Source organism: Stenella coeruleoalba, assembly GCF_951394435.1.
Source record: "Stenella coeruleoalba genome assembly, chromosome: X".
In the NCBI taxonomy this organism is placed as follows: domain Eukaryota; kingdom Metazoa; phylum Chordata; class Mammalia; order Artiodactyla; family Delphinidae; genus Stenella; species Stenella coeruleoalba.
In genome coordinates, this window is record NC_137152.1 from 66,640,843 (window position 1) to 66,668,093 (window position 27,251).

Here is a 27,251-nt window from a genome sequence, read left to right on the forward strand (position 1 = left end):
TCATCAAATTTGGAAAAATTTCAACTGTTAATTAAAAATAATTTTCTTCACCTTCTGGGACTCAAAAAACATGTATATTACATTGAGTGATATTGTCCCACAGCTCATTGTTGGTCCATTCACTTTTTTTTCCCATAGTTTTACTTTTGTCTCTAGAATTTCAATTTGGATCTTTTAATAAATCTTCCATTTCTTTCCTCATCAGGCTTGTGCTTTCCTCTACCTTCCTGAACATAGAGAATACAGTTTTAATAGCTGCTTTTACATTCTCTACTAATTCTAAACTCTATTATTGTTCATTCTGTTTTTTTAAATTATTTCTTCACCAAATTATGAGCTGTATTTTCTTGTTTCTTTGCATACTTTCTGTAGTTTTTCATTTAATGGCAGATATTGCTAATGATGCTCTTGGATACTGGATGTTTTTATATTCTTTAAATATTTTGGAACTTTGTTCTGGGATATATTTAAATTACTTGGAAATTGATTCATCTGAGGTTTGCTTTGTTAGGCAAATCCAAAATTTCCTTTAGTCTAGGGCTAATTTGTCTCATTACTAAAGTAATACCTTTCTGAGGACCTTCCTAGATATTCCATGAAATATAGTTTTCCAGCCTGGTGGTTGAAAACCTAAACTATTCCTCGTCTTATGTGAGCTCTGAGGATTGCTTGCCTGATCATTTCTAGTGGTTCTTTCCCCATCTGCAACACACTGGCGTTGATCAGTATTCAGCCAAAGATTCAAGGGGCCCCTCTACAAGTCTCCAGAGCTCTATCTATGTGCAGTTTTCTCCTGTGAGCGTTCTCCCCTCCAGTACTCTATACCTCAAATTCTAGTCACCCTGTCCTCTGTGAACTCTGAATTCTGTCTCCTCAACTCAGAGAGACTTCCAGGCTGTTTGGTTCCCTTTCCCTTGGTTGTGGTCTGGATACTTTCTCCAGGCAGTGAGTTGGGACATTCACAGGGCTTATCTTATTTGTTTCCCTTCTCTCAAAACATCGTGGTCCTGTGCTACTTTTTGTCAAATGTCTAAAATCCACTGTTTCATACATATTTTTGCTGTTTTTTTTGTTTGTTTTTAGATATTTAAGATGAGAGGGTAAACCCTGTTCTTGTTACTTCATCATAGCCGTAAGCAGAAGTTCAGGTGGCCTTTTGGAGTGGTGGAGTGGGAACACTATGTTAGGAGTGAGGACATCTCTGTTCCTATTAAGCTTCACTACTTGCTAGTTTTGTGACCTTAGCAAAGATAATTGACCTTTTGGGCCTTAGTTTCATCTGGAAAATAAAGTTATAAAATCTGTCCTACTCTTCTTCACATGATGAATTATCTTAATTAAAATACTTGGTAAACTATAATGTGCTATGCAAAAGTTATTTTTGTTAATTGTAAATATTTATGTAACCAACTTGTCATTCCTAATAGTAATAATTAATTTAACATATACCAAACCACTCCCACATCATGTGTATATAAACCTCAAATAAAGGAAACATACATTAATATATTCTCATGGCAAAAGGAAGACAGATCCTGACCCTCTTCTATGTAATGAGAGTTTGATCTTTTAAAGTTTTGGAGAATGAAAAACTTAAGCACAACACCAATGGGCATGGTGTCCATGTATGTAGGTGCCTCTGCATAATTTTTTAATGTAATATTTAGCAAACGCTTGATTAAATATACAATAATGAACTGACACTTTGAATTTAATGAAATTTGAATACATGTAAAATAATTGCTATGGTGGACTTCCCTGGTGGCTCAGTGGTTAAGAATCTGCCTGCCAATGCAGGGGACACGGGCTCGAGCCCTGGTCTGGGAAGACCCTACATGCCGCGGAGCAAGTAACCCTGTGTGCCACAAATACTGAGCCTGTGCTCTAGAGCCTTCTAACCACAACTACTGAGCCCACGTGCCACAAATACTGAAGCCCGTGCACCTAAAACCTGTGCTCCACAACAAGAGAAGCCACCGCAATGAGAAGCCTGCGCAGTGCAACAAAGAGTAGCCCCTGACTGCTGCAACTAGAGAAAGCTCGCACACAGCAACAAAGACCCAACACAGCCAATAAATAAATAACTTTATTAAAAAAAAGAATTTATGGTAAATCTGTTTTCAGAAGCTGTCACTTTAATGTATCATTTACATTTAATGATCCTCATCTTTACAAACAGCAGCTCTATTTAGTTATTTTATAATGAACTTGACAGAATTTGCAGATATTGCAAAAAATAAATTTCAACATCTTCTAAGCATGAAGTCAAGTAACAGGCATTGCATCTATTCAAATACTATAAAAGGATATTCATTATTTGTTCATTGGGCTATAACTACTGAAATGCATTGCACACATCTCTTATCTTCCATTTTTGAGGTATAATTGGCCTCTATCACTTAGGTGGAAACATGAAACAGGAAATTTTAACTACAACCCAGAAAACTTTCTCAGGGCACAAAGAAATTGTACACTGACCTCACTTTAAAAAACACTTAAGAATTCTATATAATTAACGTTCATATTTTCCAGCTACATGAAAGCTAAATATATATTCATAATGACAGGGGCACAAATTCCAAGATAATATTATGTATAAAGTTTTCATATAAATAGATGAAAAGATATATCTACAGTGACATATATCTCTATAGCCACATGTCTAATGTCTAAATTCAAAGATGATGAATGTTTGTTCAAAAACAATCACTGGCAAGTAGATATACTAATCTCAGATTTTTTCATCAATTATAATAATTTGTTAGCTTTTAATGACACTTGCTTTTATCACAAAGTGGTAATGTTAAAATAATAAAATACCTTTAAACTACAAATACCTTATCAAACACTCAGATGTCAAAACTCATAACAAAATAAGAAAGATCAACTTCAAACAGATAATCAGTTGGACAACAGAAGCATAAACAGGGCCTCAATCGGATAATTGATTTCCTGTTGTCTTTAGCTCTGCTTTCATACAATCCCACATGCATACACTCAAACAGAATAAATGACAATTAATGACCAGTGATATATAGCATCTCCTGATGAGTTAAATACTACCTTGATCCATATATATTTGTGACTGAATTCTATTTCTGTTTTACATTTCTAGCCCCAAGCAAATCATGCAAGCAAATCATTTCTATCTTTCACTAGTTCATGATAGTGATTCCACTGCCATAAGCACTGACTCCTAACATCCTGCAATTAACATTCTAATACCTTTAAATATAGGTTGCATTTTAATTTACTATTGAGGGTAGCTTTATAAAATTTCTCATAGCTGTACATTGCAAAAGTGATTGTTAATAAATTACTCATTATATCAAAATAATATGTCTCTTTAATTTCACCATACTGTGAATTTATCCTTATTTGTTCTCTCTTAATTTTTTCTATCATCCACACAACTCTCTCCTACTCTATCCTACCTCTTCTCTCACTCCCAGCAAGAATTTCCATTGGTAACTAAAATTTGTTTTTAAAATGTTAAAGCCATATTTATTCACTTAAACTAGATATTCTTTTGGTGTTTTATGAGTTAGATTTACATAGTATATGTTAAGATTTAAGGGTAGTTTTACCTAGAAGCAAAGAGATGGACTGTTTGACTCTCATACTTTCCATTCCTGATTTTATTGCAAAAATTTTTGGGGAAAAAGTATACATCCTGTTCTTTGGGGGTTGGACAAAGATTTCTCAAAGCACCCCATCTGGTGGTAAGTAGGTAACAGTATATAATTACACACATGTATAGTGTTGAACCAACACACACACATATCTAATTCATCAAATAGTGGAAGCATAAATTTATCCCTACAAATAATTTTAATAGACTAAGTACTGCTTAATGGTTTAAAAGCCTCATGGATTGCAACTAAAATCTGATAGTCATAGGTAAAGTCTTATCTTTCTTCTTCCTTTAAAAGAAGAAAACAAAATCAAAAACAAAATCTTTCCTATATTGTCCAAATCCACCTTTGGGTCTCTGTCTGAGGAACTCTGCCTTAAGGTACTCAACTCATTCCATCAAATGTATTTTAATTGTGATTTATGACTATAAAAGAGAAGTTTTATCATTATACCTGGAGGAAAGGCTCTGTGTGTAAGTGAACACATGCAGATTGTGAGGTTTTCTTTTCAAGGTTATCAGTGAAATAAAACCCTCAAATTTAAAAATTTTCATAAAACTTGCAGACCTCTGAGAACACGTCCTTGGACCCCTAGGGGTCTGCAGACCTCAATTTTTAGAGACACCACCCTATGTTAAGCCTATGACATTAAGATAGAAAACATACGTTATTACCAAATCATAGATGTATATATGTTTGAAGAATGGGATAAACAGTGACCTCTAATGTTTTTGCCAGCACTGCATTTCTCCTGCCTAGTCATGTGTTTCACTTGGATATGAGCACAAAATGAGATATTGTTACATAACAAATGTGCTTCTGTGTATTTCGTCACAATGCTATTCACTGGTGTTAATCAGACCAGATCTGAACACATGGACTATACTAGCCAAGGTTTAATCATGACCATATTCAGCAATTGTTATTTTACCACTAATATTTAATTCAGGTAACCAGATAACCATTTGCAAAAATATTCTCAAGGCTATTTGGAAACAATAGCTTCACTTGTGAATTGTCAGAACACATATTGCTTCAATATACTTTGCAGTAGTGAGAAGTCGGAGAAACACTTTTTGCAAAATAACCCTTTCTTCTCCAAGTCACTGCTCTCAAAAGCAGCCAATATATAAGTGAATTACCAAAGATATTTTAATTTAGTCACTTAAAATTTTATTTATTAAGCATATATTTGCATATAGAGAGCTATTAATTTACTGTGTTCTGAACCTAAGTCTTAAACCAATTTCAAAGGAGTCAAGAGAGTCAAAAGAACAAAGGTGTTTCTCAATAATATCTTTATTACTTCTTTTTAAAGTTGAAGGTTAGGAAGTGGGTGATGAATGGCAGGGATGGTAGTTATTAAAATACTGTTTCCTGAAGAGAACATTAACACAATTTTGCCTGTACTTAATACTTTTTATTAATATATGGATTTAATAACTTCTTAAAATTTAATTAATAAATAAAATCATAGAATTTTAAAGCTAGGGATATCCTTAGGTATTATGAAGATCATGCCTTCATTTCACAGTTGAATAAACTGAGGGCCAGAGATGTGATGTATTTCAGAACTTGTTTTATGAAAAATGTCTAATGTGTATTATAAACTCTTTGATGCCTAATTCACTTTATCCAACACCTAGACTATTAAAGAACACAAACTTAATAAATAAGTGCTTTTGAGGATGATATCAACTTAAATATCAACTAAAGGACTACCCTGACTATATTAGTTTGCTACAGCTGCTATAACAAAGTACCAAAAACATGGTGGCTTAAACAGAAATTTATTGTCTTGCAGTTCTAAAGACTAGAAGTCTGAGATCAAGGTGTTGGTAGGGTTGGTTCCTTCTGAGGACAATGAGGGAAGGATGGGTTGTAGGCCTCTCTTGTAAGTGGCCATCTTCATGTTTAGATGGCATTCTCCCTGAACACTAACCAATTACTTATCCCAATAACAAGATTAGAGGCTGGCTTCCTTTATCAGCCAAAAAGGCCATCAATTCCTGTGCTGACCCTTACCCCGCTGCACCCCGAGGTATCTATATCCTCATTCCTAGAACCTGTGAATATGTTAGAGTCCACGGGAAAAGTGAATGAAGGTTGAAGGAGGAATTAAGGCTGCTAATCAGTTGACCTTAAAATAAAGAGATTATCCTAGATTATTTTAGTGCGCCCAGTGTAATCACAATTATCTTTAAATGTGGAAGATGGAGGCAGAAGAGTAAGTGTCACAGTGATGCAATGTGAAAGATGTGATCAGACATTGCTGACTTTGAAGATGAAAGAGGGCCACATGCCAAGGAATGTGGATAGCCTCTAGAAGCTAGAAAAGGAAACAGATTCTTCCCTAGAGCTTCCAGAAAGGAAAGCCCTGAAGACACTTTGATTTTCACCCTGTGAGACCTCTTTCAGATCTCTAACCACCAGAACTGTAACATAATACATGTGTTGTTTAAAGCCATGTGTTTGTGGTAATTTATTACAGGAGCAAATAGAAAACTAATACAGTTCCTCTTGAAGGTATTAGCAACAGTGACCCCAATAAATCTATACTCTTCTGTAACACTGTTGACATGTCAAGTAATTAGGATAAATATCATTTTAATGGTAAGGTCATTACTATCAACAAAATAAGTGGGTTCAGTCACTCTTAACAATTTTACCCATCACATAGGTGTAGCTATCTTCTCAAAGAGACAACGTTGACTCCAGAATGGAGCAAAACTGATGTATATTAGCCAGATAATACTTTGATTACATATTACTTTACACATGTGAAAATGGACAAAAGGAAATTCAGAGATTTCTATAACTACCAGCTCTTAAAAATTTTAAGTTGTACAAGAATTCATATTTCACTTTGTATCAGTGTTTCTCAGACTCTTATGTGCATATGAATCACCCAGGGATCTTATTAAAATGCAGATTCTGATTCAGTAGGTCTTGGGTGGAGCCAGAGATTCTGCAGTTTCTAAGAAGTCGCCAGGTGATGCCCATACTGCTACTCCATGGAACACACTTTGAATTGCAAGGATTTAATAGACACAGATGCACCAAACCCTACCAGATAAGTAAACTGGCTCCAAATCACAACCAATACTGAGTTCAAAAGTAGTCTTTCTCTACATTAAGTACTACTAATTGCAAAAAGGGAGAAACAAAAACAAAAATGACCTTTAGCATCTCTTAAGCATTCATTGGTGATAAAAGTGAGCCTCTAGGTTCTAATTAAAATGCTTGACTGATTATTTTAATAACTTACATACATATTCAAAAATAACTTCATGTTGTCTTAGAATAGTGGGGATGAGTAAAGTCTGAGCATTCTATACCTAATGTAATACTTCCCATTAATGTAGAATATATTTCTTCTTCCACATTTTACAATTCCTCAGATCTCTTCCAATTGTTTCTCTGTTGAGGAGATTTCAACACAATAAATGATTGGTCTATGAAAGGGCAAAGCTATTTGGAGAATGGGTCTGGGATAATTACTTTCCTAAATGGCATAGCTATTTCATCCATGAAGCACACTGTAGGTAGACCAAGCTAACCAAGTAAGAAAGTATAATATATAAAGAAATATATTAAAGCAATATATTAGTGTTGGAGAAAAGTTATGATCTATCCTTTCACAAAACCCAATGAAGAAACACTTTCACCATTGCTTGGTACTTGACAATAGAAAAAGTAGTGTATGGGTCTACAAGCCTTCTGCCACCGAAGGCACTGGAGTCAAAACAAGGATCCCTTTCTCTTAAAAGTCATTCTATCTGTTCAAAATTTTCATTTCCACTGAGAAAGGAAAATGTCATAGGCATTACAGACTCATAAAGAGAGTAAGTCAGGGAGAAATTTTACACACAGACAAACACAATTTTTGAAAACAAATGAAGAAGGGCCTCATTCTAGCTCTCCAGCCTATAACCTAGTAGTTAAGAATGAAGCCTCTAGAATGACACTTGCTTTGAAGTACTGGCTCTGCCACTTACTACTTGTATGACCCTGGACAAGCACCATGCTTGTCTACCTGAGAAAAGTGCCTACCCAGGGCATGTAAGTCACATGTTTCCATGGCTGTTTTAAGAACCATAAAATAAATTTCCCCCAATCCCAAGGGAAGAGAGGCTAAGAAAATGTTTTCCTCAATTTTTGCCACTCTAACAAATAACACATTTAAAGATTCTAAGGATCAACCCAATTGGACATAAGTCTCATGTAAAACAACAGGAGATCAAGAAGGTAAGACAGCTCTGCTGTTGTAGATTTCTTTACAGATGTCAGATGTATAGTATTTGATTGACAATATAATGCCAATTGTTCAGTTGCCATGTACTTAGATCTCTGGTTAATCCAGGCAATTTTGCTACTAGTTGGCACAAGGATGATTCCATTTGCACAGACAAGTTTCAGTTTATTGTCTTGAAATTTTATGCAGTCTAGAAAGGTCTCAGTCAGTGACAGTATCTGAATACACTAGCCTCTCCAGTCCCCTTTGTATGCAGAATATATGTCTCTAGAATTTTCACTGTTTACTTCCAAATCACTATGCCTAGATAGAGTGTACTCAGTGCAAGTATAAGACACCACCAATTTCATGTTTAGCTAACTGACTCCACTGTAAAATCAAAATCAACAATTCAAATATTTTTACCTTGTTGGGGATTACACTACATAAAAATATAATTCCCTCTGGGAATACAATTTTAAAAGCAGAATTAATTAAATATATATATTTAAAATATTCATAGTTTACTTACAATAGGCTATGACAATAGCTTTCAAATTTACAGAATATAATACCCTTTTGGACTGCTTTTCATCCATGTTCCTAAACCTCAAACATTGATGGGATATTGGGATGGTGGCTCAAAGTGAAGCAGCAGTCCAAGTGAAATCTGTAGAAAGCCTCTGTATTAAACCACATTCACTTTCTTTCAAATAAAACTGAGCTCCATGGAACAATGCAGTTTGAAGCCCAAGGGGTAGGGAAGTGACAACTGATATATTATAAAATAGCAATTATGGCAGCCATCACAATGATTAGCTCTGATTCAAGATGAAAACTATCAGTGACAGTCAATGTAAACCAGCAAACACAAGACATCCTGTAATAAAAAGAGTGAATAATTAGTGGATTTAAGAGAAGATGCATAATGAAATGTTATCAAAGAGAAATATAGACAATGGAAAATGTCTTAGTATTTTTCAAACTGAGAAAATTACACACAGAACCACTTCTGGGATAATGTTCTCTTGGTCTTATTTATCAGGACAGAACATATTTGCAGGCTACCCAATATATAGAGATGTCTGTTTTTCTGTATTGCATTTTCTTTGAATCATATTGAGGTTTATTCAGTCACTGAAGGGTCCCTTGCTTGACTAATGATGAATAATTTTTAACATATATACAGTTCTTTCGATAACTGTATTACTTTGTTTCCCAAGAAATTGGAAAACAAAGACCATATATAGCTGTAGATATTTCAAATAGTCATCCAGATGCTTTGGATAAAGAAGTATATAGTAGATGGTATGGTCCCAACTCTTAAGAACAGGTTTAAAATCCAGTTGAGGAGTCTAGTCTAACACACACATACATACACACACACACACAATAAAATTTAAAAATAAGAAGACAGTATAAGGCAGGCTATAAGAAAGTGACAAATATAAGAACTGATGTAGGAGTTCTAGAAAAGGTGAGCTTAATAATGGTTGGATTAGACTTGGAAGGTACTTACAGAGAGGTGCAACTTAAGTTGAGCTTCCAAAGTGGGTAAGACGTGAATAGGCAAAGAGAGTGCATCTTAGGTGAAGGGAGTGGTAGTGATACAAGGAGCAAAGCTCTGGAGGTAGATTGTTCTGGCGACATTAGGGAGAGTTGTGCACTGAGAAATAAACTAAGATAAGGTTCCTGTGGTATAATAAAGTCAGATTACAAAGCTCTTTGCAATCCAAGTGTAACTGGGCTTGGAACAATAGAAAATAAGAAGCCAATAGTATTTTGGTGGAGAAAAATGACTTGATGAAGGAAGTGATCAAGCCGTTAGTCTGACAGGATGAATTAGAAGGCTGGCTAGGAGGCTCCTGGAATGACTGGATGGGTGGTAATGAGAGTCTAGACTGTAAAATAAGGGAAAAATGGTAGGAGAGGCTTTCAAAGGAAAACTCACCAGAACTTGATAATCCCTTAACTATGAGAAATGGAGAAAAATCCAGATTCCTCTGTAAAATAGGAGTTCATGATCAGACAGTGGAGCAGAAGTATTAACACTACTATACAATTTCTCCACCAAGGACAGACAGGCAGGATGTTCCTCATGGTTGCCGAGTGATATAGCCCCTCCCAATGAAGGGGAGTCATACAGGATCTCTCAAAATAGGATTTGACCTTGGTGGTTCTAACAGAGACACAGAGGAAGAAGGAAGGACTTAGCGCCAAACCTGAAACCGAGACCAAAGCTTTAAAAGAAACCTTTCCAAGAAGGAAAAAAAAAAAAAAAAAAAAGACAAGAAAGGAAAATTTCTTACTCTGAGTCTCTCCAAAGAATTTGTTTCAAAAATCACTGAGCGGCACGCCAAATCAGAGTTCCTTGAAGACTAAAAGTTGGATTCACTTGAATAATTAATGTTTCTATTCTCCAAATGGTTTTTCATCTCAGTAATTTCTATTCCAAACTCCTGACTTCTTTCCATTATTCTAAACCTGATAACTGTAGATTAAGAATTTGCCTTCTTACATTTTTCAGGCCCCCTCTGGGGCTGCATATGCTCATTAGGCCAGATTCAAAGTAACTGGCAGATTCTTTCCATCAACTAGCGCTTGAAACATCACAAGGCCAACTTACCAACCCTTCGCATATTCTGCCCAGACAGACCTCAGCCCAACCCCCTCTAGCGAAACGGAAAAGGCGCATGCGCAAACGCAAACTCCACGCCTGTACTCCTTGCCACGAACTCCGCCCTACCACCCCCACCTCCCCGCAGAGGTTGTTATTGCGCAGGCGCAGCACCTCCAGCGCGTTTGAGCAGGGCTGTGAGAAATCTGCAGTCCAGTGAAATCTAGAAGTGTTAGAATTCACTCCCCCTCCTTTCTTCGGAGGCAGAGGCGCCACTTTCTCCTACTCAGGGGCCAGAAGCGCGTCCCAAACGTCGCACTCTCTCGGAGCAAGGTCCTTCGTTCTCTGCCAGTGTCTACTGTATCCCTATCCTCATCTCGTTTTTAATCTCACGCTGCCGCCAGGCTTCACTCGGAGGATAGAGGCAGTTGGCTCCCCCAAAGCCGCACCAGTTTGTTGGCAGCCTCTTTAGGCCTCTGAACCTCCGTGCCCCCCACTGGGCAGAGCATTAGATCGGTGCCTTGCTCGCCCTCCTTCGCCCTTCACACCTACCCATGCTGGGTGCTTACCTCGGGCGTGGTGCAGTGACGGGAGGGATCAGAGGATCCCAGATCAAGCCAGGGCTGGGGCAGGCGTATTCAGCGAGATTTTTCCTGGGTCTCCACTGCCTCCTCAGACAATGAAATCAGCGTGTCCGATCATCAATTCTCATCATGATCGTGACGTCACAAAAGACAGCGGCCAATGGGAGCCGAGATCAGCTCCGGACAGTCCCTGGCCTCAGCCCAGAACCCAAGAGTGGGGAGGGGGGAGGAGAAATAGCTGCCTGCAGTGGGGCTGCCTCTTCCCAGCACATATCAGCTGCATCCAAAGCCAGGCCTCTCTGTACCTCTCCCTTCCTGAGTAGAAGTGAACGCCCAGCATCCCTGTGACTATAGTAGTTATATGCCAGCCATTTCAGCAGGTGCTGCCTGGTCTTCCGACTTGAGATTCGCTTGCAGCAGAATTGTTGCACGCTGCCAAAATCAGATGATAACATACAGAAATATAGTTTTTTTGTTGTCAGTGTTCAATTGACAAATGTATATTCAGTGTTACTGAAATCAAGAAGGTGTCCACTGAGCCTTTAGAATTTGTCGATAAGAGTGAGTGTACTGTTTTTTGTCTCCAGTTGACTCTGGCGACTGAAGAAATTTAAATTATTGCTTCTGTTCACCTAACCTTAATATCTGTTCTGCTGGAAGTTACTTGAGTAATCACCATTACACCATTACGGGAAAAAACCTCTCAAGCCATATGTTACATCAGTTAACACACTTGATACACTCCCAAAATATGCTGGATGCCATGAGAGATGTAGAATTCATTGGTCCTCTGCTATTATAGAACTTATAATATCATTCGGAAGATGTGACTAGCACACATTAAACTTTCACAACAATATAATAAAGTACATGATCATGTGCTCAGTCATGTAGTCATGAACTACAGACAAGAGTTACATCGTTAATGACTGAAAATATCAGTGAGGTGAGGAGAGTTGGGAAACATTGTATGTTGTAATTGAAATTTGAGCTATTTCTTGAATGGTGGATAAGAGAGGATGGAAAACACTGTCTTAAAGGGGAAGAAATGGGCAAAAGTATATATATATATATATATATATATATATATATATATATATAAACTGTGAGGAGGTCCATGATGAAATCAGCCTAACGAATAGAGGGTGTATGTTGAGGACTAGTGGGAGATAGGACAGACTGATACTAAAAGCCTTTGAAAGTAGGCAGAGAACTTTGATTTTTTTAAAAGCCACCAAAGGCCTTAGGGCAGGGTACATCAGAACTCTCTAGTCGATTATTTATAGAGCAGCTTGAGTGTTTTTTTTAAACAAAAGTCAGATCATGCCCAGCTCCAGATTATTCAATGGCTTCCACTCACATATACTACAAAATACAAATTAGCCCCTTCCCATCTCTCTCACCTCACTTCCTGCCACTCTGCCACTAACTAACTTTCCAATCACACCAGCCTTTTCTCCATTTCTCAAACAAGTTAAATTCATGACCACATCAGGGCCCTTGCACTATTGCTCCCTCTGAACTTTGTAGGACGCAGTTCTTCATTTGATTCACATCTCTCCTCAAATGTAACCTCTTTAAAGTATATTAATTTTACGTAACTTCTTTAAAAAGTAACTTCTTTATTTTTTTTTTTTTAATGTTCCCAGAATGGCTCCTTTTTTTTGACAGTCTTAACATACTGAGGAAATAAGCTTGTTGATGCCCCAGAGGACAAATAGGAAAATACAACTCATTGGAAATATCTTAAATAACAAGTAACAGATATGTTTTTCCCACATGAGAAAATAATATTCTAGCTGATTCTTTTTGTCTTAACTAACTGTTTATAGTGTCAAATTGTTACAAGAGAAAACCTCTTGGATATATTTTCATACAAACCCCATGCTTATGAAATCAATCCTATGGATTTAATTCACTGACCAGCTAATTTTTATTCTTTTCCTGAATTCTTCTGAAGGAAAGGATGCCATTCCAAAGAATAGCACAGCTGATCTTTTTGCAGACCATTTATATCTTTAAAAAAATTTTTTAAAACACCTTTATCAGAGAATAATTGCTTTACAATGGTGTGTTAGTTTCTGCTTCATAACAAAGTGAATTAGCTATACATATACATATACCCCCATCTCTTCCCTCTTGCGTCTCCCACCCTCCCTCCCTATCCCACCCCTCCAGGTGGTCACAAAGCACTAAGCTGCTCTCCCTGTGCTATGTGGCTGCTTCCCACTAGCTGTCTATTTTACATTTGGTAGTATATATAAGTCCATGCCACTCTCTCACTTGGTCCCAGCTTAGACTTCACCCTCCCCATGTCCTCAAGTCCATTCTCTACATCTGCGTCTTTATTCCTGTCCTGTCCCTAGGTTCTTCAGAACCACTTTCTTTTTTTTTTTAGATTCTATATATATGTGTGTGTTAGCATATGGTATTTGTTTTCCTCTTTCTGACTTACTTCACTCTGTATGACAGACTCTAGGTCCATCCACCTCACTACAAATAACTCAATTTCATTTCCTTTTATAGCTGAGTAATATTCCATTGTATATATGTGCCACATCTTCTTCACCCATTCATCTGTCGATGGACACGTAGATTGCTTCCATGTCCTGGCAATCGTAAATAGAGCTGCAATGAACATTGTGGTACATGACTCTTTTTGAATTATGGTGTTCTCAGGCTGTATGACCAGTAGTGGGATTGCTGGGTCGCATGGTAGTTCTATTTTTAGTTTTTTAAGGAAACTCTATACTGTTCTCCATAGTGGCTGTATCAACTTACATTCCCACCAACAGTGAAAGAGGGTTCCCTTTTCTCCACACCCTCTCCAGCATTTATGGTTTGCAGATTAAAAAGTAACTTCTTTAAAATTTAAGGAGGTTGCACAGTAACCATATTTCAAATTGTGATCCTCTCAACACTCCCTATACATATCTATACCCCTTCACTTTTAATATTTCCTTATAACACTTATTACTAATATACTCTATATTTTTAGTTATTGAAAATGTAAGGTCCATGAAAGTGGGCTTTTCTGTCTGTTTTATTATTATATACCTGGCATCTAGAAGAGTCCTGGACACAAAGTAGAGAAATCAGTAAGCACTTTTTGAACGAATGACTGAAAGAAAATTTTTCAAGTGGTCGGTCAGTCATCAATTTGCAGTTTGAATCAGATTGGGGATAGGCTGTAGTGAGAGAGGTCTGTTAGATAACTGTAGTAGTAATCTAGGTTCTAGATGACTTGGGGTGAGATCAGGATGTTAAGAGCATAAATAAAGAGAAATAATTGAAGTTGAGACATTTCAAAGAAGGAATGATAAGGGTGAAAGTGGAGAATTCAGAGATGACCAACCTATGATGGTTTAACATATTCATTAAGTACCTACTGCATACCTTGAACTGAGGTGATCTGAGAGAAAAAGAAGGGCAGCTTCCCTACCCTTGAAAAATTTATAGCCCAAATGACGAGAAGACATATATGAAACCAGAGTACAAAAAGAGGTAATTAAATTCATCTATTGATCATTCTTCTTTTCCCTTCACACTCCATATTCAAGCCACCAGTACGCTGTATCTTCAAAAATACGCTCCAAAGATGAGCACTCCTCACTTCCACCATTACTACTACACCAGTCACTTCTAGATCGAACCAACACAAAAGCATCGTACATGATTTCTTATCATCTTATATTGTCCTTCTTTAATATTGATACTTATTTTTATCATCAGTTAAAATAGTCTTCACAAAGTTGAATCAGATCATATCGTTCCCCAGATTAAAGCTCTCCAAATGCTTCCCATTAGATTAACGATAAAGTTCTAAATCCTTGTTATGGTTATTTTCCACCATTTTTTTCTGCCCTAGTTCACTATGTTACACTGGTCTTTGCCTTTACTCCACTCCCCTCTTTCTGGAAAGCCTGTTCCCTCTTTATAGATGTTACACTTGTGCCTTCTTTGAAAACTCTTTTCTCAGATCTCCACATAGCACACTTCTCCACTCAGATTGTCTTCTAAAATTTACCTCCTCAGATGTGTCGTCAGGGACCAATCTATTTAAAATGGCATCCCCTCTATGACATAACTCACAGAAAGATACTTTTTGACCCACCTCCTAGAGAAATGGAAATAAAAACAAAAATCAACAAATGGGACCTAATGAAACTTAAAAGCTTTTACACAGCAAAGGAAACCATAAATGAGATGAAAAGACAGCCCTCAGAATGGGAGAAAATATTTTCAAATGAAGCAACTGACAAATGATTAATCTCCAAATTTCAAGCAGCTCATGCAGCTCAACACCAAAAAAACAAACAACCCTATCCAAAAATGGGCAGAAGCCCTAAATAGACATTTCTCCAAAGAAGATATACAGATTGCCAACAAACACATGAAAGGATACACAACATCACTAATCATTAGAGAAATGCAAATCAAAACTACAATGAGGTATCATCTCACACCAGTCAGAATAGCCATCATCAAAAACTCTAGAAACAATAAATGCTGGAGAGGGTGTGGAGAAAAGGGAACCCTCTTGCACTGTTGGTGGGAATGTAAATTGATACAGCCACTATGGAGAACAGTATGGAGGTTCCTTAAAAAACTACAAATACAACTACCATACAACCCAGCAATCCCACTACTGGGCATATACCCTGAGAAAACCATAATTCAAAAAGAGTCATGTACCACAATGTCCATTGCAGCTCTGTTTACAATAGCCAGGACATGGAAGCAACCTAAGTGCCATCAACCGATGAACGGATAAAGAAGAAGTGGTACATATATACAATGGAATATCACTCAGCCATAAAAAGAAATGAAATTGAGTTACTTGTAGTGAGGTGGATGGACCTAGAGTCTGTCATACGGAGTGAAGTAAGTCAGAAAGAGAAAAACAAATACTGTATGCTAACACATATATATGCAATCTAAAAAAAAAAAAAGGTTCTGAAGAACCTAGGGGCAGGACAGGAATAAAGACGCAGATGTAGAGAATGGACTTGAGGACATGGGGAGAGTGAAGTGTAAGCTGGGATGAAGTGAGAGAGTGGCATGGACATGTATACACTACCAAAAGTAAAATAGATAGCTAGTGGGAAGCAGCCACATAGCACAGGGAGATCAGCTTGGTGTTTTGTGTCTACCTAGAGGGGTTGGAGGGAGACACAAGAGGGAGGGGATATGGGGATATATGTATATGTATAGCTGATTTACTTTGTTATAAAGCAGAAACTAGCACACCATTGTAAAGCAATTATACTCCAATAAAGATGTTAAAAATAGATAAATAAATAAAATAGCATCCTCAAATCACTCTCTATCTCCTCTATCCTCCTGCTGTGCTTTATTTTTCTTATACCACTGTAGGAAATCATATAATTTGCTTACTTGCTCATTTTGCTTTTCCCCAAAGGGGTAGTGATTTTATCTTTTTTATTTACTGTTATAGCTCCAGTATCCAGAACCATACCTGGCATGTAGTAGGCACTCAATGAGCCTTTTTTATTCAGTGAATGGATATAAGAAAGCATAGATTGTATGGTATAATCTATGCTAGAGTAACAAATATTCAGAAGTCAGAGATGTTTCTAGTATCATGGCTTAGGAATATGTACCTACCCTGTTCACAATATATTAATTAAATCCATGTTTATTGAATTTTTAGATGAAAACAATCTGGGAGGAATAATTAAAGCATATATATTAACCAAGATTTCAAAGATCTCAAAAGACTCAACATACAAATGGAACAAGAATAAGTTTGGCAGGGCCCAACAGTAGGTCTTACATTTATGTTTACAAAAATCAGTTGCAGAAGTACAGGATGGGCAATAAATACCTAAGGTGGGAAATAATTTATTTCAAAATGTTATAAATTCAATATGAGCTAGTATACCATAGATGTTAAGCAAGATAATTGAGACAAACTGCATTAAGAAAAAGTATCTAAAACAAGGAAGTTCTACTATCCTCTACCTTGATCAGACACATTTGCTCTTTTCAGTTGATTGCCCCTCATTTTAAAAGAAACATTCACAAACAGCTCCATATAGAGAAGAGCAATTAGGAATGATGGGGCACCTAAAAAATATATGATATGAGGCAAGGCTCCAGGAACTGAGGTTGCTTAATTTAAAAAGGGGAAGATCTGGAGAGAATATAACTATCTTCAAATATTTGAAAGACTACTGGGGAAAAACACATGTGATTTATTGTGTGGTTCTCCAGAAGGCAAAACCAAGGCCAAAACAGACAACTAACAGGGAGACAAGTTTCAGCTTACATTCAAGCATTCAAAAATGATAGGGACTGCTTTGTAAAGTCAAAAGGCCTCAATCATTGGGAATGTACACAAATAATGAATATCAATCAATTAATGAAGCCTTAATTATATTGAGTGACTACTAAAGTTCATTCCAACATAGACTTTACTGACTTCTGCATCATGTCATATAGGAATTAAGAAAATGCCTTAAAGGTAGAAGTGGATTTGGTTTCTTAGGATTTGGTTTAGTGGAGTTGAATGGGAGGAAATTTCCAGGTTGGAATTCCACTAATAAAAGGCAAAAAATTTACTATTCTTCAGTAGGTAGAATCTAAATAAAACATTTCACAGTGTATTTTGGGTCAGTATAGGGCTGCATACACCAAAGGAAGTGCTTTCAACTTTCATTTTCCCTGTTTAAACTTTTCCCACTAGTAAGCAATTCATTTACCTATTCATTTTAACCAAAGCAACTATTTATTGATACAGGTGAAACCTTCCTGTATAAGTCCAGAACACAGCTCTAAACAATATAGCTTGGTAGGTTAAAAAAAACTAATTTCTAAGCTATTTCAAATTAGGTTAATTTCTCTGATCAAGCTGATGTCATTAACCAGAAGCTCAATGCTTTTTTTTCTAGATTGCTCATGTTCTTTATGTCTCTTTCACTTTTTGCTGCACAACTTTTAGGCATTTTGGAGTTTACGGACATCTCCAATAGAAGTTGTGCACCAAAAATGGATGAGAAAATTAAAATAAAGTGTCCTCCTTTTAAACTCTCTTGATTCAAAGCGTGAAGGAAATAGTTTAAAAATCAAAACACAATGTTAAATGTATAGGTTCTCCCAGTGCACCGTTCTCACATTGTAGCAGTCGCTGTCAGTTGCCCACCCATCCACCTCCCCTCCTGCCCGCCTCCCTCCCGTTTCTTGTTAACAGGACAGGCAGGTTTGAGCCTGCAGGAATAACTCATAATTGATCTCCAGTGTGTCTCAACAGATGCTTATTAAAAGGCTTTTAGGATCTCTGGTCCCCACTCATTAAATGACAATAGCCATTGTTGATAACTAAAAATTCCCTCCCCTCTCCCCCACACTCCCCTACATTTTCAAACTCCTGTTACTCCTTTTTGCCAAATATTCACTTTCCTAAATTCTCTTGCAGCCAGTGATGACCACATGACCTGGCTAATAAGAAGAAAGGGGAGTAAAGTTCCACTAATAAAAAATAAAATTCTGCCTTGTCCTCTTCTCTTTCTGCATTGAATATAATGGTGTCGGATGTCATGTTTGCGGTGCAACAGCCATATTTAGACCCTGAGTGTATTCGTTTTCTAGGGCTGCTGTAACAACTTACTACAAACACAGTGACTTAAAACAACAGAAATTAATTTCCTCACCGTTTGGAGGCCAGAAATCTTAAATCAAGTCCACAGGGTTGGTTCCCTCTAGAGGCTCTAAGGTAGAATCCATGCCTCTCTCTTAGCTTCTGCTAGTTGTTGGCAATGCTTGGAGTTCTTTGGCTTGTAGACACTTCACTCTAATATCTGCTTCTATCTTCACAGCACCTTTATCTGTGTTTCTCCTTCCCTTCTCTTCTAGGGACACTTGTCATTGGATTTAGGGCCTATCCTAATCCAGGATGACCTTATCTAGAGATCCTTAACTTAATTGTATCTGCAAAGAATCTTTATCCAAATAAAGTCACCTTCGTAGTTTCTGAGTGGACATACCTTTTGGGAGAGCACCGTTTCACCTACCACAATGAGGTAAGACATCTAGGATAGAAGCTCAACATTTGAGAATGCCAGAGAAGAATGCTAGAAAGATTGGGGTTTGTGATGTTATCATACACTCTGATGGTTTTTGAGCCACTCATACAAGCCTGGAATTTCTCACCTCAATTAATCAAGAAGTTTTGGAATGAGAGCTAACAATTCTTCTTCAGACACATATGCTCGAGATTTCCCTGCAGTTCATTGTTGCTTTTACTTAACAATCAATTTACTGGAACCTGGCAAATTCAGCAATAAAACTGGGAAATTCAATTTACTGTAAATGATGATTTTTTGTTGACTAGAGAAGATATAAGAAACAGGAAAAAATGAGGGCACTGTATCATTGTGTTGCCTTATTTTGACTGGAAATGCTTAATTTCAATCACACCTTAAAGGTGTGAATTGTATGGCATGTGAATTATATCTCAATAGAGTAATAGAAAAAGAATGAGAAAAATAAATAAATAAATTTATAGGTTCTTAATGGATTTCAATTATCCATGACAGTCTTGTTCTTAGTATTTTGGTTAGTTAAAGAGATGTTGCTTGAAGGAACTTCCTACACCTTACTGTGGGGGCAGGTCAAAGTACAATTAAGAGGAAAGTATTCTCTCATACAATGTTTAGGGGAAAACCCCTGAGAAACATTAGTCTGTCCTCTTCTGCTATAATAATTCTGTAAATGACCTCTGCAGAATACTAAATTTCTACTTTGTACTTTACTTATTAAGGTAGCTCATATAGAAAAAGTATTAATGAAATTTGTTCACCTAGCAAATTTCCAAAATGAAACTGATTTCTGAGCTCCACTGTGGTTTTTGAGATATGATATATTATTAATATTCCTGTTTGTTTCTACTTAAATTGAGCATATTTTCCCTGGATCATCACCTGGGAACTTTTAGGAATACACTTTTTGGGGCCCCATATACAGATTCAGAAACTCTGAAAGTGGGGCCCAGCAACCAGTGTTTAGCAAGCCATACAGGAAACTCTTATGTATGAAAAAGTTTGGGATCCAGTATATTAAGATCTAAGTATGAGGGGGAATGATGGAGGCAATTTTATTCCACAAACACTTATTTAGCTCCTGTTATGTGTCAGCCACAGAGAATTTACTAAAACATGATTTCTTTTCTCAAAATATTCATATTCTAGTACAGCAGTCACAGACTTAAAGAGAAAACACAAAATAGTGAGATAGAGATGGGATGGAAGCGGGGGTTGAGAGTGGATCTAGGAAAACTACAACTACAAATATGAGTGATCAGCATTTGCAGCGTGGAGTTCTGCTTCTGAGGTGTCAACAGCTATATTCCTGATATTTCTCTGAATGTTTTTCCTTTTAGTCATGTTACTGATGCCAGAATAAAGTGAGGGGCCAGAGCCTTAGTTATTCTACTTTAGCAGTTCTGCAAAGCAAACCGCTAGGGAAAAAAAAAAAAGCCCAAACCAAAAAACAATAAAACAAAACCAAAAAAAAAAATTCAACATTTTCCATACATCCATAAAATGTCCACTTATAAACATCTCTCTTTAGATGGCACAATGAAATGGATTCCTTTTTTTCTCTATTTCCATATTGAAATTTACTTGTAGCATATTGACAGATATCTAAGGCACCTACATAATTACATTGACTGACTTCTACAAGCAGCTTGAAACTTCTTTATATGGGGAAAGAAATATACTGCTTTATCAAGGTTAAACTGCCTTTCTTTAAATTCTAAAATGGTTCTCAACCATCTAGGGGATTAGGGATACTTTTGTTAATATGACATAGCCATGGATACTTTCCCCAGAAATATACTCACATAAAAATTTCCATGACATTTATTGTGGGAGGAGACCATGGATTTCATATAGATTATCTGTGAACTTGCTGACCTGGGTATATTCTAGGAAATAACTTTCCTGTTATGTGCTTTGAGATGATACACAAAGTGATTATTTGGTAATGAGTGCTAGTAGTAGACTAGATAAATTGCCAGGAAAGGGACTAGTTATTTAATTAGCACTATGAAGTGTGGGCCATCCCAGAATGCCTCAAATCATTTGACAAGCTTTTGAAAAACCACTCTGCACTAAAAATATAAAGGATTGAGGTGGCTACTTTTCAAGTAGATTGAACAAGGAAACACCTATCTCATTTTTCACATCATCTTACCATCACTTTTTCTGGATAAGGAAGAAAAAATGAATTACCTAAGGTCAATGGATCAGTAATTTACTAAATGATATACTTTTGATCAAATACAGTTGATGATCTTTTGGGGTTTTTTTGTTTGTTTTTGCGGTACACAGGCCTCTCACTGTTGTGGCCTCTCCCGTTGTGGAGCACAGGCTCCGGACGTGCAGGCTCAGCGGCCATGGCTCACAGGCTCAGCCGCTCCACAGCATGTGGGATATTCCCCGACCGGGGCACAAACCTGTGACCCTTTCATTGGCAGGCAGACTCTCAACCACTGCACCACCAGGGAAGCCCGATCTTTTGAAAGTGACTATTAACAATCATGTCATTTCCAGGACTAGGTAGTGGATGAAAGTTGAAGAGCTAAGGACTGGTAAGATGAATTAAAGGATCTAAGTGCTGTGTCAAAGCCAAGGTGGAACCAATGGTCTGAAACCATTTGAATAAAACAAAGTAAGTGCACATAAAATGTCCAATAGTGAGAACAAGACAGTGAGGCCAAAATTATAGGCAGTTAGAGAAAACGTATCAGACATGTAGCAAAAGACAGCAGGCAAAATTCTGGATCCAGAGGTGCCAGACTGGATTACAGAAATCAAGAATTCAGTTAAAGAAAATAAGCATCAGAAAACACAAAAAATATTGGGAAAACAGCATTAGGATCTAAGTTGGCAGGCAAAAAGTTGGGAAGATTCAAATACAAAGGTCAAGTTAAAAAACAAACAAACAAACAAAAAACCCAGAGACCAAAAAAGATAAATTCAGGCCAGGTCAGTTTGCTTTAATAAACAATAAAGAAAGCTCAATAACAAAGAAAACAAACAACCCAATTCAAAAATGGGCAGAAGACCTAAATAGATATTTCTCCAAAGAAGATATACAGACTGCCAACAAACACATGAAAGAATGCTCAACATCAATAATCATTAGAGAAATGCAAATCAAAACTACAATGAGATATAATCTCACACCAGTCAGAATGGCCATCATCAAAAAATCTAGAAACAATAAATGCTGGAGAGGGTGTGGAGAAAAGGGAACACTCTTGCACTGCTGTTGGGAATGTGAATTGGTATAGCCACTATGCAGAACAGTATGGAGGTTCCTTAAAAAACTACAAATAGAACTACCATATGACCCAGCAATCCCACTACTGGGCATATACCCTGAGAAAACCATAATTCAAAAAGAGTCATGTACCAAAATGTTCATTGCAGATCTATTTACAATAGCCAGGAAATGGAAGCAACCTAAGTGTCCATCAACAGATGAATGGATAAAGATGTGGCACATATATACAATGGAATATTACTCAGCCATAAAAAGAAACTAAATTGAGCTATTTGTAATGAGGTGGATGGACCTAGAGTCTATCATGCAGAGTGAAGTAAGTCAGAAAGAGAAAGACAAATACCGTATGCTAACACATATATATGGAATTTAAGAAAAAAAATGTCATGAAGAACCTAGGGGTAAGACAGGAATAAAGACACAGACCTACTATAGAATGGACTTGAAGATATGGGGAGAGGGAAGGGTAAGCTATGACAAAGCGAGAAAGTGTCATGGACATATATACGCTACCAAACGTAAAATAGATAGCTAGTGGGAAGCAGCCGCATAGCACCGGGAGATCAGCTCGGTGCTTTGTAACCAAATAGAGGGGTGGGATAAGGAGGGTGGGAGGGAGGGAGATGCAAGAGGGAAGAGATATGGGAACACATGTATATGTATAACTGATTCACTTTGTTATAAAGCAGAAACTAACACACCATTGTAAAGAAATTATACTCCAATAAAGATGTAAAAAAAAAAGAAAGTGAGTGGTCAGGAGCCTAAGTAAGTCAAGAAATGGCAGCCGGACCTAAGGGAAGATGGTGGAAGAGTATGATGCAGAGATCACCTTCTTCCCCACAGATACATCAGAAATACATTTACACGTGGAACAACTCCTACAGAACACCTACTGAACACTGGCAGAAGACCTCCCAAAAGGCAAAAAAGTCCCCATGTACCTGGGTAGGGCAAAAGAGAAAAAGAATAAACAGAGACAAAAGAATAGGGATGGGACCTGCACCAGTGGGAGGGAGCTGTGAAGGAGGAAAGGTTCCCACACACTAGAAGCCCCTTCGCGGGCGGAGACTGCGGGTGGCAGAGTGGGGAAGCCTAGGAGCCGCAGAGGACAGCAAAGCAACTGGAGTGCAGAGCACAAAGCCAAGAGATTCCCGCACAGAGGATCAGGGACGACCAGCACTCACCAACCCGAGAGGCTTGTCTGCTCACCCACAGGGACGGGTATGGGCTGGGAGCTGAGCCTCCAGTTTCGTAGGTCAGAACCAAGGGAGAGGACAGGGGTTGGCGGCATGAACACAGCCTGAAGAGGTTAGTGCACCATGACTACTGGGAAGGGAGTCCGGGAAAAAGTCTGCACCTGCCGAAGAGGCAAGAGACTTTTTCTTTCCTCTTTGTTTCCTGGTGCGCAAGGAGAGGGGATTAAGAGAGCTGCTTATAGGAGCGCCAGAGACCCGGGCGAGCCACGGCTAACAGCGCGGACCACAGAGACGGGCATGAGATGCTAAGGCTGCGGCTGCCGCCACCAAGAAGCCTGTGTGTGAGCACAGGTCACTCTCCACACCTCCCTTGCGAGGAGCCTGTGCAGCCCGCCACTGCCAGGGTCCTGGGATCCAGGGACAAACTCCCCGAGAGAACGTACAACGTGCCTCACAGTGGTGCAAAGTCGTGTGGGCCTCTGCCACCGCAGGCTCGCCCCACAATCCGTACCCATTCCTTCCCCCGGCCTGAGTGAACCAGAGCCCCGGAATCAGCGGCTCCTTTAACCCGGTCCTCTCTGAGCAAAGAACAGACACCCTCAGGCGACCTATATGCAGACGCAGGGCCAAATCCAAAGCTGAGCCTGGGGAGTTGTGCAAACAAAGAAGAGAAAGGGAAATCTCTACCAGCAGCCTCAGGAGCAGCCAATTAAATCTTCACAATCAACTAGATGTACCCTGCATCTGTGGAATACCTGAAGAGACAACGAATCATCCCAAATTGAGGAGGTGGACCTTGAGAGCAAGTTTTTTTATTTTTTCCCCTTTTCCTCTTTTTGTGAGTGTGTATGTGTATGCTTCTCTGTGAGCTTTTGTCTGTATAGCTTTGCTTTCACCATTTGTCCTAGCGTTCTACCCGTCCTTTTTTTTAAACTTTTCAAAAAAATGTTTTTCTTAATAATTATTTTTATTTTTCTAACATTATTTTATTTTACCTTACTTTATTTTATTTTATTTATCCTCTTTCTTTCTTTTCTTTCTAGTTTTTCTCCCTTTTATTCTGAGCCGTGTGGATGAAAGGCTCTTAGTGCTGCAGCCAAGAGTCAGTGCTGTGCCTCTGAGGTGGGAGAGCCAACTTCAGGGCACTGGTCCACAAGAGACCTCCCAGCTCCACGTAATATCAAATGCCGAAAATCTCCCAGAGATCTCCATCTCAACACCAACACCCAGCTTCACTCAATGACCAGCAAGCTACAGTGCTGGACACCCTATGCCAAACAACTAACAAGACAGGAACAAAACCCCACCCATTAGCAGAGAGGCTGCTTAAAATCATAATAAGGCCACAGACACCCCAAAACACACCACCAGACGTGGACCTGCCCACCAGAAACACAAGATCCAGGCTCATCCACCAGAACACAGGAACTAGTCCCCTCCACCAGGATGCCTACACATCTCACTGAACCTACTTTAGCCACTGGGGACAGACACAAAAAACAACTGGAACTATGAACCAGCAGCCTGCAAAAAGGAGACCCCAAACACAGTAAGATAAGCAAAATGAGAAGAGACAAAAACACACAGCAGATGAAGGAGCAAGATAAAAACCCACCACACCTAACAAATGAAGAGGAAATAGGCAGTCTACCTGAAAAGGAATTCAGGATAATAATAGTAAACATGACCCAAAATCTTGGAAATAGAATAGAGAAAATGCAAGAAACATTTAACAAGGACCTAGAAGAACTAAAGATGAAAAAAGCAATGATGAACAACACAATAAATGAAATTAAAAATATGCTAGAATGGATCAATAGCTGAATGACTGAGGCAGCAGATTGGATAATAGACCTGAAAGATAAAATAGTGGAAATAACTTTTGCAGAGCAGAATAAAGAAAAAAATAACTGAGGACAGTCTCAGAGACCTCTGGGGCAACATTAAACACACCAACATTCGAATTATAGGGGTTCCAGAAGAAGAGAAAAAGAAAGGGACTGAGAAAATATTTGAAGAGATTATAGTTGAAATTTTCCCTAATATGGGAAACGAAATAGTTAATCAAGTCCATGAAGCACAGAGAGCCCCATACAGGACAAATCCAAGGAGAAACATGCCAAGACACATATTAATCAAACTGTCAAAAATGAAATACAAAGAAAAAATATTAAAAGCAGCAAGGGAAAAACAAAAAATAGCACACAAGAGAATCCCCATGAGGTTAACAGCTGATCTTTCAGCAGAAACTCTGCAAGCCACAAGGGACTGGCAGGACATATTTAAAGTGATGAAGGAGAAAAACCTACAAACAAGATTACTCTACACAGCAAGGATCTCTTTCGGATTTGATGGAGAAATTAAAAATTTTACAAACAAACCAAAGCTGAGAGAATTCAGCACCACTAAACCAGCTTTAAAAAAAATGCTAAAGGATCTTCTCTAGACAAGAAACACAATAGAAGGAAAAGACCTACAATAACAAACCAAAAACAATTAAGAAATGGGAATAGGAACATACATATCAATAATTACTTTAAATGTAAATGCATAAAATGCTCCCACCAAAAGACACAAACTGGCTGAATGGATACAAAAACAAAACCCATATATATGCTGTCTACAAGAAACCCATTTCACACCTAGAGACCCATGCAAACTGAAAGTGAGAGGATGGAAAAAGGTATTCCATGCAAAAGGAAACCAAAATAAAGCTGGAGTAGCAATTCTCATATCAGACAAAATAGAATTCAAAATAAAGAGTATTAGAAGAGACAAAGAAGGACACTACATAATGATCAAGTGATTGAACCAAGAAGAAGATATAACAATTGTAAATATTTCTGCACCCAACACAGGATCACCACAATGCATAAGGCAAATATTAACAGCCATAAAATGTGAAATCGACAGTAACACATTAATAGTAGGGGACTTTAACATCCCACTTTCACCAGTGGACAGATCATCCAAAATGAAAATAAAGAAAGAAACACAAGCTTTAAATGATACATTAAACACAATGGACTTAACTGATACTTATAGGACATTCCATCCAAAAACAACAGAATACATTTTTTTCTCAAGTGCTCATGGAACATTCTCCAGGATAGATCATATCTTCAGTCACAAATCAAGTCTTGGTAAATTTAGGAAAATTGAAATTGTATCAAGTTTCCTTTCTGACCACAACGCTGTGATACTAGATATTAATGGCAGGAAAAGATCTGTAAAATATACAAACAATTGGAGCTAAACAATACACTGCTTAATAACGAAGTGATCACTGAAGAATTCAAAGAGGAAAACAAAAAATACCTAGAAACAAATGACAATGGAGACACGACAACCCAAATCCTATGGGATGCACCAAAAGCAATTTTAAGAGGGAAGTATATAGCAATAAAATCCTACCTTAAGAAACAGGAAACATCTCGAATAAACAACCTAACCTTGCACCTAAATCAATTAGAGAAAGAAGAACAAAAAACCCCCAAAGTTAGCAGGAGAAAATAAATCATAAACATCAGATCAGAAATAAATGAAAAAGAAATGAAGGAAACTGTAACAAAGATCAATAAAACTAAAAGCTGGTTCTTTGTGAAGGTAAAAAAAAAATGATAAACCATTAGACAGACTCATCAAGAAAAAATGGGAGAAGACTCAAAT

At 37.7% G+C, this 27,251-nt stretch overlaps 1 protein-coding gene across 12 annotated transcripts in view; it reads right to left on the minus strand.

The window, feature by feature from the left end:
* Positions 1-27,251, minus strand: part of HDX (highly divergent homeobox) — a 262,642-nt gene that overhangs the window by 166,102 nt on the left and 69,289 nt on the right. The window contains exon 1 of one of the 12 annotated variants that reach the window (XM_079909939.1): positions 11,056-11,457. The exons of the other annotated variants lie outside the window; for them this stretch is intronic. The gene's annotated coding sequence lies outside the window, so the exon portion shown is untranslated. Of the gene's footprint in view, positions 1-11,055; positions 11,458-27,251 lie in introns of those variants that run through there. 12 annotated transcript variants of the gene reach the window in all.